Here is an 11,548-nt window from a genome sequence, read left to right on the forward strand (position 1 = left end):
TTAGAATCACCATTTAGACTGTTTATTATGTTGTTTTAAATTTTGCGCTGTATTCTTGTTATTAAGCTCTGCACCTGTTGCTCATTAATCCTGGAGATGAGCTGTTTTCAATTAATGCACCTTCCCTCCAACATAAGACATGACACCCAGAAGAGGTTCTTTGGAACATGGGACAAAAAGCTGCTAAAATCAGAAGGACTGACTGTTGACCAGCAATGCTTTCAGAGAAAGATCTTGATCAAAAAGGGGAAAATTAATACAGAGACCTTAACCTGGACAGAAACCAGGAAGGGCCATGGGAAGAGCTATCACACCTGTATCATTGTGAGAGTCCTAGAGGAAGAACTCATATTTACAACAGAGCTCTATGGTTGTAACAGCCCCTCCCCTAAACTCCTTCTTTCTCTCTATAAAGTAATTCCTCCATCATTGTACACATGGCTTATCATATCTGCATGTACTAGATTGCAATCCTTTCTTTTTCCTAAAAAAAAAACTTTTAAAAAAACTATTTTGTTTATTTTTAGACAAAGGGTAAGGTAGGGAGAAAGAGAGGGAGAGAAACATCAATGTGTGGTTGCCTCTTGCGCACCCTCAACCAGGGACCTCGCCTGCAATCCAGTCATGTGCCCTAACTGGTAGTTGAACTGAGACCCTTTGGTTCAGAGGGTGGCACTCAATCCACTGAGCCACACCAGCCAGGGCCTGAATAAATACTTTTGATGACAGAGTATCTAGTTGAATTTTGTTTCACAGCAGACATTACTTTCTCAGGGAGCCCTGCTTTAACCACCCAAATGAAATGTTAACACTTTCACTAGTATTTCCTACTTCTCTAACCTGTTCAACTTTCCTTTTTTGTGCTTGTTCTCTGCTAATGTATTATATATTTTACATTTTAATTTATTTGGCTTTTGTCTTATCCAATAGAATGTAAGCTCCACCAAAGCAGTTATTTATGTTCATTTGCTTTTTTCCACCTCCAGCACCAAGCACACAGTAAGTGCTCAATTGTTAAATTAATGAATTTCTGAAAGACTTAAAGCAAACAGAGTCTACTTAAGAGAAATTAAATAGGGCTGAAGAACCCACCCCAAACAGGTAGAGGAATTGGTCACTGGAGAAATTAGAAGAGCAGTTCTCCTGAAAAAGAAGACTTAGAACACTCCCAAGCTAGTTTCCAGGAACTGTCTTTGTATAGAGTGCCACCTATCGGATTCATTTTACTTCTCCCTCCAGCACCCACCTTAGCCTGGTTACCTCCATTCATCCTTCAGAAATCATCTCATACTTAACTTTTGAGAGGACATAGTCTCATATAAACCTTATTTCCTACCTCCAGGCTAGACAGATCAGGTGTCACATGCCTGCCCTTCATGTATAGTACCTGAAATATAGTAGGGACTCCATAAACTTGTGTTGAGTAAATAAATGAGTGAATGAAGACACTGGCAGCCTAAGTAGATGAAGGTACATCTGAACATCTAGACACAACATTTACACAGGCCATACCTACAAAGAAAAAACTCTCCAATATATTGGGGAGAATCTGTTACTGGAATTCCTTACCAAGAAGAAGAGAAAGAAGTCAGGCAGTGGAGAAAGAAGTCAGGCAGTGCTCTACAAAACAGAGATGGCAAAGAAAAAGAAACATTTATCTTCAGTGGTAAAAGGTTCTAACATATTTTACTTTCAAATTAATTTCATCCCTGGTTCTATGACATCATGCATAGAAAAGAGCCTTAAAAGTCCTAGACAAGAACACTAAAGGAGTTCATCACTACTAAACCAGTATTACAAGAAATGGTAAAGGGACTTCTTAAAGAAGGAGGAGGAGGAAGAAGAGGAGATGAAGAAGAGACGGAAGAAGAAGAGGAAGAAGAAAAAGAAAGAGAGAGAGGATGGAGAGAGGGGAGGGGGAAGGAAGAAGAAATCAAAAATATGAATAATAAAATGGTGATAACTACCTACCTATCAATAATTACTTTAAATGTAAATGGATTAAGTGGTCCAGTCAAAAGACAGGGTGGCTAAATGGATAAGAAAACAAGACCCTTACATTTACTGCCTACAAGAGACATTCTTCAGATCAAAAGACACACAAAAATGAAAGTAAAGTGATGTAAAAAGATTTTGTGCAAATTGAAATAAAAAGAAAGCTGAGATAGCAACACTTATATTACACATAATAGACTTTAATTTTTATTAGTAAAAATATATTTTTATTGTTACTACAGTTTTCTCATTTGTTTTCCTCCCCTTTATTGCCCTCCTCCCTGCACCTCCCTCTCTCACCAGCATTCCTCCACTTTAGTTCATATCCATGGGTCAAACATATACGTTCTTTGGTTTCTCCATTTCCTATACTATTCATAACTTCCCCCTGTATATTTTGTACCTACCATTTATGCTTCTTATTCCCCGTACCTTTGCCCCCATTTCCCTTCCTCCCCTTCCCCAATGATAACCTCCACGTGATCTCCATTTCTGTAATTCAGTTCCTGTTCTAGTTGTTTGCTTAGCTTGTCTTTGTTTTTGTGTTTTTTCTAGGTTCAGTTGTTCATAGTTGTGAGTTGTTTGTCATTTAACTGTAGTTTTTATCATCTTCTTTTTCTTATTAAATCCCTTTAACATTTCATATAATAAGGGCTTGGTGATGACAAACTCCCTTAACTTGACCTTATCTGGGGTGCACTTTATCTGCTCTTCCATTCTAAATGATAGCTTTTCTGGATAGAGTAATCTTGGATGCAGGTCCTTGCCTTTTATGACTTGGAATACTTCTTTCCAGCCCCTTCTTGCCTGCAAGGTTTCTTTTGAGAAATCAGCTGATAGTCTTACAAGAACTCCTTTGTAGGTAACTGCCTCCTTTCTTTTGCTTCTTCTAAGATTCTCTCCTTATCTTTAATCTTGGCTAATGTAATTATGATGTGCTTTGGTGTGTGCTTCCTTGGGTCCAACTGCTTTGGGACTTTCTGAGCTTCCTGTACTTCCTGGAAGTCTATTTCCTTTGCCAGATTGGGGAAATTCTCCTTCATTATTTGTTCAAATAAGTTTTCAATATCTTGCTCTTCTTCTTCTCCTTCTCGCACCCCTATGAGTCAGATGTTGGAACATTTAAAGATGTCCTGGAGGTTCCTAAGCCTCTCCTCATTTTTTTTTGAATTCTCCTTTCTTCATTCTGTTCTTATTGAATGTTTATTTCTTCCCTCTGCTCCAAATTGTTTATTTGAGTTCCAGTTTTGTGACCATACTCAACCATTTCTATGAGCATACTGATCACCAGTGTTTTGAACTCTACATCTGGTAGGTTGGTTATCTCTTCATCATTTAATTCGATTTTTGGAGCTTTGACCTATTCTTTCACTTGGGCAATGTTTTTTTGTCTTGGCCCACCTGTTACACAGTAAGGAGCAGAGCCTTACATATTCACCAGGATGGAGCAACCCAAGTCACTGTATTGTGGTGCTGTATGTGAGAAAGGGGTCTGAGAGGGAACAATGCTGCTTTCTGGGCTCTGGGATGGCTTTCAGTCACTTCCCCCATTACCCACAAGCAAACTGGGACCTTCTAGTGCTAATTCCTGGGTGGGTGGGTTTGTGTACGTTCTAGGATCCCACGGGTCTCTCCAGTGAACTCTGCTGTGAAGGCTGGGAGTTTCTTGTACCACCACAAACCCCACAGGTTTTTACAGTCAGAGGTTTTGAGGCTTTCTTTTCCCACACTGGAACGCTGGGTTGTGTGGTCTGTCTTGCTCCCCAGTTCTTCCTCCCAGTTTATCCACACACAAATGTTGGTCCACCAGCTGCCACGTTTCCATACCTTCTCTGCCAGGCTGCACTGTACTGTGCATCCTCTCCATCCTGGCTGCCTGTTTCTGCCCCTCCTACCAGTCTGAATGAATATTTCTTCTTTAACTCCTTGGTTGTTGGGCTTCCATACAGTTTGATTTTCTGGTGGATCTGTTTATTTTTGTTTTTAAATTTGTTGGTTATGCAAGGAGACACATTATAATATATCTATTACCTATGTTTCCATCTTGGCTGGAATTTAAAGATATAATAGACTTTAAAATAAAAGCTATATTAAGAGATAAAGAATCTGGCAATTCCACTTCTGGGTATTTATCCAAAGAAACCCAAAACACTAATTTGAAAAGACATTCCTGTTTATTGCAGCATCACTTGCAAAGTGTACAGTACAACTGTATTTGGACAACAATAATAAAAAGAAAAAAAGAAGAATATGGACTTGGATTTTTTTCTTCATTGCTGTATCCCCAGAACCTAAGACACTCAAGAAATACCTTTCCAGTGAATAAGGAGAGTGTTTCTGCCCTCTCCTTCTCAAGTTTCTAACATACTGACAGTGAATTTTTTTTAATTTTTTTAATTTTAATCATTGTTCTAGTACAGTTTTCTCCCCCCTACTCCCATTCCAGCCCACCCACCCAACCCTCCCCCCTTCCCCCCATTACCCCCCACCCCTAGCTTTTGTCCATGTGACCTCCAAATTTGTTCCTGTAAACCCTACCCATTGCCCCCTGAAATTCCCTCTTCTCTCCCCTCTGGCCAGACAGTGAATTTTTTTAAAAGTTCCTGGAGGGCTGGCATTGTCCCACAGAACTCTAGGAAGCAATTTTGACCTCATTGTATCCCACACTCATGCCCACACCCTCCCCACAGCCCCTCATAGCCTGAGTCTTTCCTTCAACTCACACCTGCCCCAAGATCTGAGCCCAGCTTTCCCTTAGGACCCATTCAGTGGCTTACTGGTCTGGGCACAAAAGGACCACCTGAAACTATTAAGTTCTGTGACCTACTGTAGTAATGAACTTCTCCCCCTTCTTAGGTGGGAAGCAACAAATCCTCCCATCCTCAGCTCCTGTCTCTCAGCTGAGCCTCAGGGTTTGCTGGCCAATGTCCATCTCTTCTGATCAGTGAAAGTCTAGGATGTTGAGGAGACCCCAGCAGTTGTGGGCTCAGGAAGTAGTTTTGAGGTATGAGATAGGAGTGAATAGGCACAAACAGAAGGCCATGGAGGTGATGTTGCTGGGTAAAAAATTCACTGCAGCAGGGTCCACAGGCACATGCCTGAACCCTTTCTCCATTAAGCAGGACCCTGGAGTTTATGTGTAGGCAGAGCCTAGTTTTGTCCTTGCTCTGGGAAGAGCAGCTAATGCCCAGGCCCGGGGCCTAGAACCTGGGTACACAGCTTTGAGAGTCATTAGCCCAGGGCCCTGGGGACATGGCTGTTAAGAAGAAACCAGAATAGGGCCTGAGTCCCAGTAGCCTATCACCAAAGCCCAGACTAGTGGCAAAGGCCTCAGGGACAGAAATGTAGCTAACTCTGAGACAAGAACTCCCGCATTCCCTACTTCAGAGCTATGAACACAGGTGCAGTTCTGGGAGCAAAAGACCTTCAGCTTTCCTCTTTATCTCTGTCATGAATAGTGGTCTCTGGCACCTTCCAAAATTTCCAGACAGGGGTGGGAGCAGCCTGATTCTCAGCCTGGCAGGGCTGTGTGTATGGCAGTCTGGACTCTGGTCCTGGGTCCTAGCCAGCAGAGTGGCATTGAGCAAGTCAGTTTGCCTGCCAAAGCCTCAGTTTCTTCATCATAAAATGAGTGCCAAGACCCCTGTCCTACTTACCTCACAGGGTTATTTGAGGATCAGATAAAGTAATAGATGGGAGAAGGCTCTGGAAAGTACAGAAGCTGGGGAGGGGTTATCACTCTTTCCAGAATTTATTCAGTGCTCCTTGACCCCACCCTGCCTTGGACAGGTGCTGGGCAATGCTGTAGAATGGGGACCATGGCACAAAGCCCTGGGGGCAGCAGAACGATGGACAGTACAGGGGGCAAATAATGACTCAGATGAGGCAATTAGTGGGAAAACGCATTAAGCCCAGAAAATGGTGACTACCTTGTCCTCTATAGGACCAAAGGTATCTTTGTCCTCTATGGGTTCAAGCCCAAGCCTCTCAGAGTGACATCTAGGCCATTCATTTGAGTAATTCTTTTAAAAATAACACCTGTACGTTGTTGTAAAGTTGAAACACTACAGAAAGACATGAAATGAAAAGTAATTCATCCCCAGCCCCACTCAGCATTTCTGTTTTGTTTTTCCTTTACCAAATTCTAAATAACATGCTTATCTCTTTTGTGTCTATAGAGGAGGTGTATGGCCCCCACTCTGTGTGCTGGGTTCTGTATTTGCCCGTCCAGCTCTCTCTCCACTCTTCTTCATCTGTTGTGTGACCCCAGAGGCCCGTCTGCACAGACCACAAACAATGGGTTTGCCCAATGGAAGGCAACAGACTGGTAACCCCTCCAGAGGCCCATCAGGGGCAACTCTCCTTCCTATACATCTCTAACTTGCAGGTTCATAATAATGGTAGCACATGTATTGTACTTCACAGACATTCAGTCTCTTATCTTCACAACAGCCTGAGAGGTAAACATTACGAATGAGGAGATGCTTCTCAAAAAGAGAGTGTTACTTTGAGGGACCGTATATAGGGTCCAGTGACATAATTATGGTAGGGCCTTCAAGGACTTGCCCCTAAGACATGCACCAGCACTACTCTGGTGGGCTCCTGGGGCCAGGTGACAGGCCTTGATTGCATGGCTGAGCTCACAGCAGGGCCCAAGGACACACACAGACAGACTGACTTGGATAAGAAACATGGGTGTGCAGGGCCTGTCCTGAGTGTGTTCATGGGCATCAGCAATTCTGCCACTACTGCCCCACCAGCTGGGCCGTATTAGTTGCTGCATAAACTGCATTCATGAGCTATAGAGCCCTGTCCTGAGACATACAGCCCTGAGCTCCACCCTGCCCAGCCCCAACCTCTGACTTCCCTAGACAACTCCCCTTGAGCATCTCACAGGCATTGCAAAGCTGAAGTGTTCCAAGTCAAACTCATCAAGCCTGCCCCCTCTGTCCTGGTGTATTAGTCAGCTTGGGCAACTATAAGAAATACCATGGACAGAGCCACTTAAACAACAGACATATGTCCTCAAGTTTTGGAGGCCAGAGATCAAGATGTCAGCAGGGTGGGTTCCTACCAAGGATGGCTGTCTTCTCACTTCTCATGTGTTCTCACATGGTTATTCCTGTGTGTGTCTATGCCCTGATATCTTCTTATAAGGACACCAGCCCTATTGCATTAGGGCTACCCAAATGACCTCATTTCACCTTAATTGACTCTTTAAAGGCCCTGCTCTAAATACAGTCACATTTGAGACACTGGATTTAGGACTTCAGCATATAAAGTTGGGGTTGGAGGCATAATGACATCATAACCCTTTGGGGTATACCAGTTCAGTCAATAGCACCCTCATACCTGCCTCATCCAGAGTCACAACCAGCAACAGCCACCCAGTTATCTGTGGGATCATCTGATGGTAGTCGTCTCGCTGCATTGTCCCCACTCTAGCTCCTTCACCCTTCCTACCTGCAGTGGGATGCAGGTAGCCAGCCAGAAGGTCTCCTAGCTGGACACCCACTTTAGATCCTAGTGGACACTATAAAAGACTCATGCCATAATTTACCCTGGCATTCAAGGCTCTGGGTGACAGTCCCTTGCCAAGCATCCACTTGCTGCTACTTGTCCTATCCCAAGAGGGACACTTCGACAGCTCCACCTCTGTCAGAGCAAGGACTTTGAACCAACCTGCCTGGGCTCAAATACTGCTCTTGCTACCTGTTAGCCATTCAATACTAGGCGAGTTATTTCCCCTTTTTTGCTACTATTCCCCATCTCTAAAATGGGACAACAGCTGTAATGCTTCTTAAAGGGTTCTTGTGGGGTGCATTGTTGGCTGAAAGCCTCCAGCAGCCACACCTCCAGATACAGGCCAAAGATCAAATACAGTGGGTACTGGAACTGCCACTCCAGCCCAACCCAGGGTCCCCACGAGCTCTCTGGGCTCTAGAGTTCCCCATGAGCATGACCAAGGTGTCTCTAGGCTGCATTGCAGTATGAGGCTGTTTCTCCCAGTCCTCCCTCCCTCCCCCTCTCCTTTTCCAGGTGTCAGCCCTGCACGCAGGCCGAGGCTCTCCCACTGCTCCTACTCCCTCTTCCTCCCCTCATCCTCCATGGGCATTTCCCCTCTAAGCCTCTTGCATGTCCCATTCCAGCTGCTTCTCTGAAGATAAGACCTGGCACAGGCAGCTACCTCATAGGTTGTTCAAAAATTAAATGAATTAATATATACAGAACCTTAGAAAAGTACCAGAAACAGAGTATACATCTTTGACTTGCAACCCATGGGGCTCCTTCCTGGAAGCTATCCTCAGGGGCATCACTTGCCTATCCTAGGGAGACTCCTGGGTTTCCTGAGTGTGCATTGCTCCCTCTGACCACAGAGCTTTTCACCCCTGCTGCCTTTGCTGGGAACAGCCTCACCCTTCTTCCCCATCAGTTTCTACTTATTCTCTACATCACATCACAAATGCCACTTCCTGAGGGAAGCCTTTGGGACTCCTTTGTTTGCTCTCCCAACATCATGCACCCCTCCTTCAAAGCATTCTCCAGGGTTACCCATTTATGTGTGGATTCATTCCCCTCATACTTATCTCTCTGTTGCAAAGATTGCTAGTCTTCAGATACATTTTCTCCCCTTCCCAGAACTCCCAGTTTTTAGTAGAGCACAGAGTTGCTCTGAAGAAAGCTTACATTTCCCTTGCAGCTGGCCAATGGAAAATGTGCAGAAGTGCTGGCTGTGGGTCCTGAATTCCCAGTGAAGGGAAGGGTGTAACTTCTTCCACTTTCTCTCCTGTGCTGATTGCACTAAAGGCAAGAGGACAGAGGGTAGTGCTATCAGGATGGGGAAGGGAGAGACAAGATAGAAGGAACACAGACCTAGATGGCCTCCCAGAAGAGAACTACCTCACCAGCATGCACTTTCCAAGATGAGGGGGGGAAAAGTCTAGCATGCTTAAGCCAATATTGCTTTGAGTCTACGTTATGGCACAGGATTCTCCATCTGCAGGACAGGCAGCTCTGTAAAGGCAGGGAACGAGTCTGTCTTGGTTTCAAACATCCTCCTGGCACCTAATAGGTCCTTGATTAATGTATGTATGATGAACAAGTGATTGAGGTCTTTGTGATGTGGGTCATTTCTTAGTCATCTTAGTAATTCCTGCAACACCCAGCCTATGGAATGGAGTGTTGACTAAAATTCTGCAGAAGTGCTTTCCAGTAGAACTTTCTGTGATGAAAGAAATTCCCCATATATCCCTGCCTCCATATTGGACAGTGCCTGTCAGAGCTTGAATACAGTTTAGGGAGGATGCTGCACAATGTTACCCCCACCTGTAACAGAGGTATTAGCAGTCCACTGAGATAAGGTAGACATTTGCTCCATCCCTGACACATAAGCCAGGCTGCAAGGCAGACCAGGGCTTCAAGCCTCTGCTCTCAGCCCCCTCTGTGAGGTTCACATTAGGGAATAGTGTCATGGTTATATCAATGCTAATCACAGTGTCAGCCCTTCCTAGATATCACTTCCTGCTAATGCCCACCACCACAAGTCAGGAAGGAAAACCATATCTGCTTCATAGTAGGGGTCTTGAGAAGCTTACCCAGTCTTCAGTTGCTGAAGAAATGGGCAGAAAAATGTTAGACTCATCGTGTGCCAGGCTTATGCTGGGCATCTCACAGACATGCACTTGGAGAGAGGAGAAGGGCAGTGCCCACTGTGTGTCATACCCAGCACTATGATATGCAGGACACTCCTAGCCATGATAACCAGGTACTACTTGACTCTTCCCATTTTACAGAAAATAAAACTGAGGCCAGACAGGTGAAACAACTCACCCAAGGTCACATAGCAAATGCCATAGCAAAGGCAGAACTAAAACTCAGACCTCTTCATTTCAGGGGTCATTCTTTTCCCTTATCACCAGGCTGTTGTGCTCATCTCCACATGTGGCACTCACTCCTGCTCCATCCCACAGAACCTGCCTATCAAATTGCACCCATGTCACCCACAGATGACCTCCCGCTGAAGAGTCAGGATAGAGCTGGAACAATTAAATGCAACGAAGGTGGAGCCCCACCTCCAGCCTCATCCCTTCTGCAGTTCTAATTAGATCATCAGAATTTCCACAACCACTATGACACAGAAAGGGAGAGTATGAAGTATCATTGTCAAAACCAACTAGGGGTTCTGAAAGCTAGGGAGGAAAGATTCTCCTTGGGAATACTCTGCAACTTTGTGTCTGAAAGAACTTAAGGATTGGAAAGAGCAGGAGCTCCCTGGGCAAAGGTTAAGTGGGCAAGAGGAGGGCTGGGAAGTGTGCCCAGTGCTTTGTTAAGCTGTTTAAACACATAAATCTATTTAATCTTCATAACTCCTCTCCTAGTGGGTCCATGGGGGAACAGAGGTGTGGAGAGATCACTTGCTCAGAATAGCTCAGCAGCAGGAGGTGGTGTTGGGGTTCCAACCCCAAAAACAACAAGGTAATAGGAATTTGGGAGGTATCTGCTCCTTCATGGAGAAGGCTGTGAGAGCCTGGAAGGGAATGATCTAGGGAAATGTCCCCTACAAGATGGAGATGGAAACTTGTAGGGGAAGGGATGGGGCATGTGGTCACCAAATAATTCCTGGGGCAGGAAATAGCTGAAGCACAGCTAGGGTAGTGATATCTGGCATTCTTCTGTCCAGTATTTTCTATCACTTGGTCCTTACCTGTTACACCCACAGCTCTGGAAGAATCTATTGCACCCCAGCCTGGAGGATTAAGGAACAAATGTCATGGCTCTGAAGGCCAAGCAGTGACCAACAGCCTAGTGAGCCTGGCGTTGAGCCAAGCATGCCAGCCCATTGTAAGGAGTCAGGACAAAGACGTCAATGCTGGTTCAGAGACTCAGAATAACAGTATTGTAAATAAGAGAGGTGTCTGTTGCACACCTGCCCACCAGTCCAAGCTACTGACTCTCAGGCTGCTATGGTGCATCCCAGTGGCCAGAGCCCAGACTCCTCCCCAGCTATCCACTCCCTGCTTCCACTTAATGACTCACAGCCACATACAGGCTCCATCCCTATGGCTAGGGGAAAGAGGAGGGAAGCATGTGCCCCCATCCTTCAAGGAGCCACCATAACTGTGAGAAAACAAGAGTCTGAGCATGAAGTTTCTGATCTGCTCTGTGTCTCTCTGCCAGTGTATCTGGGGGCCCAGACACCTAGAGTCTGGTTTCATCTCTAACTGGCTGCAGAAATCAGAGCAAGTCTCCACATTCCATGGGTCTGTTTTCTCCTCTGCATCAAAAGTTTGGCTAAAACAGCCCCTGAGGTTCCTGAGTGGAGGACTCTGAACTACAGGTCTTCAGAGGAAGTTGAGGCAGAGCCTTGGGGAAAGAGAGGGTGCAATCAGGCTATGTGCTGCTTCCTCAACTGTGCAGTGAGGCCAAGGCAAGCAATGCATCCAAGGTCATTGGCACAGCCTCAGAGCTTCCAAGCTCTCTTGGAAAAGCTTCTGTAAACCACTGGTTGGTACAGTAGGTGCTGGTACATTAAGTGCTTAGCTCCATACGAGAC

Source organism: Phyllostomus discolor, chromosome 9, assembly GCF_004126475.2.
Source record: "Phyllostomus discolor isolate MPI-MPIP mPhyDis1 chromosome 9, mPhyDis1.pri.v3, whole genome shotgun sequence".
Classification (NCBI taxonomy): Eukaryota; Metazoa; Chordata; class Mammalia; order Chiroptera; family Phyllostomidae; genus Phyllostomus; species Phyllostomus discolor.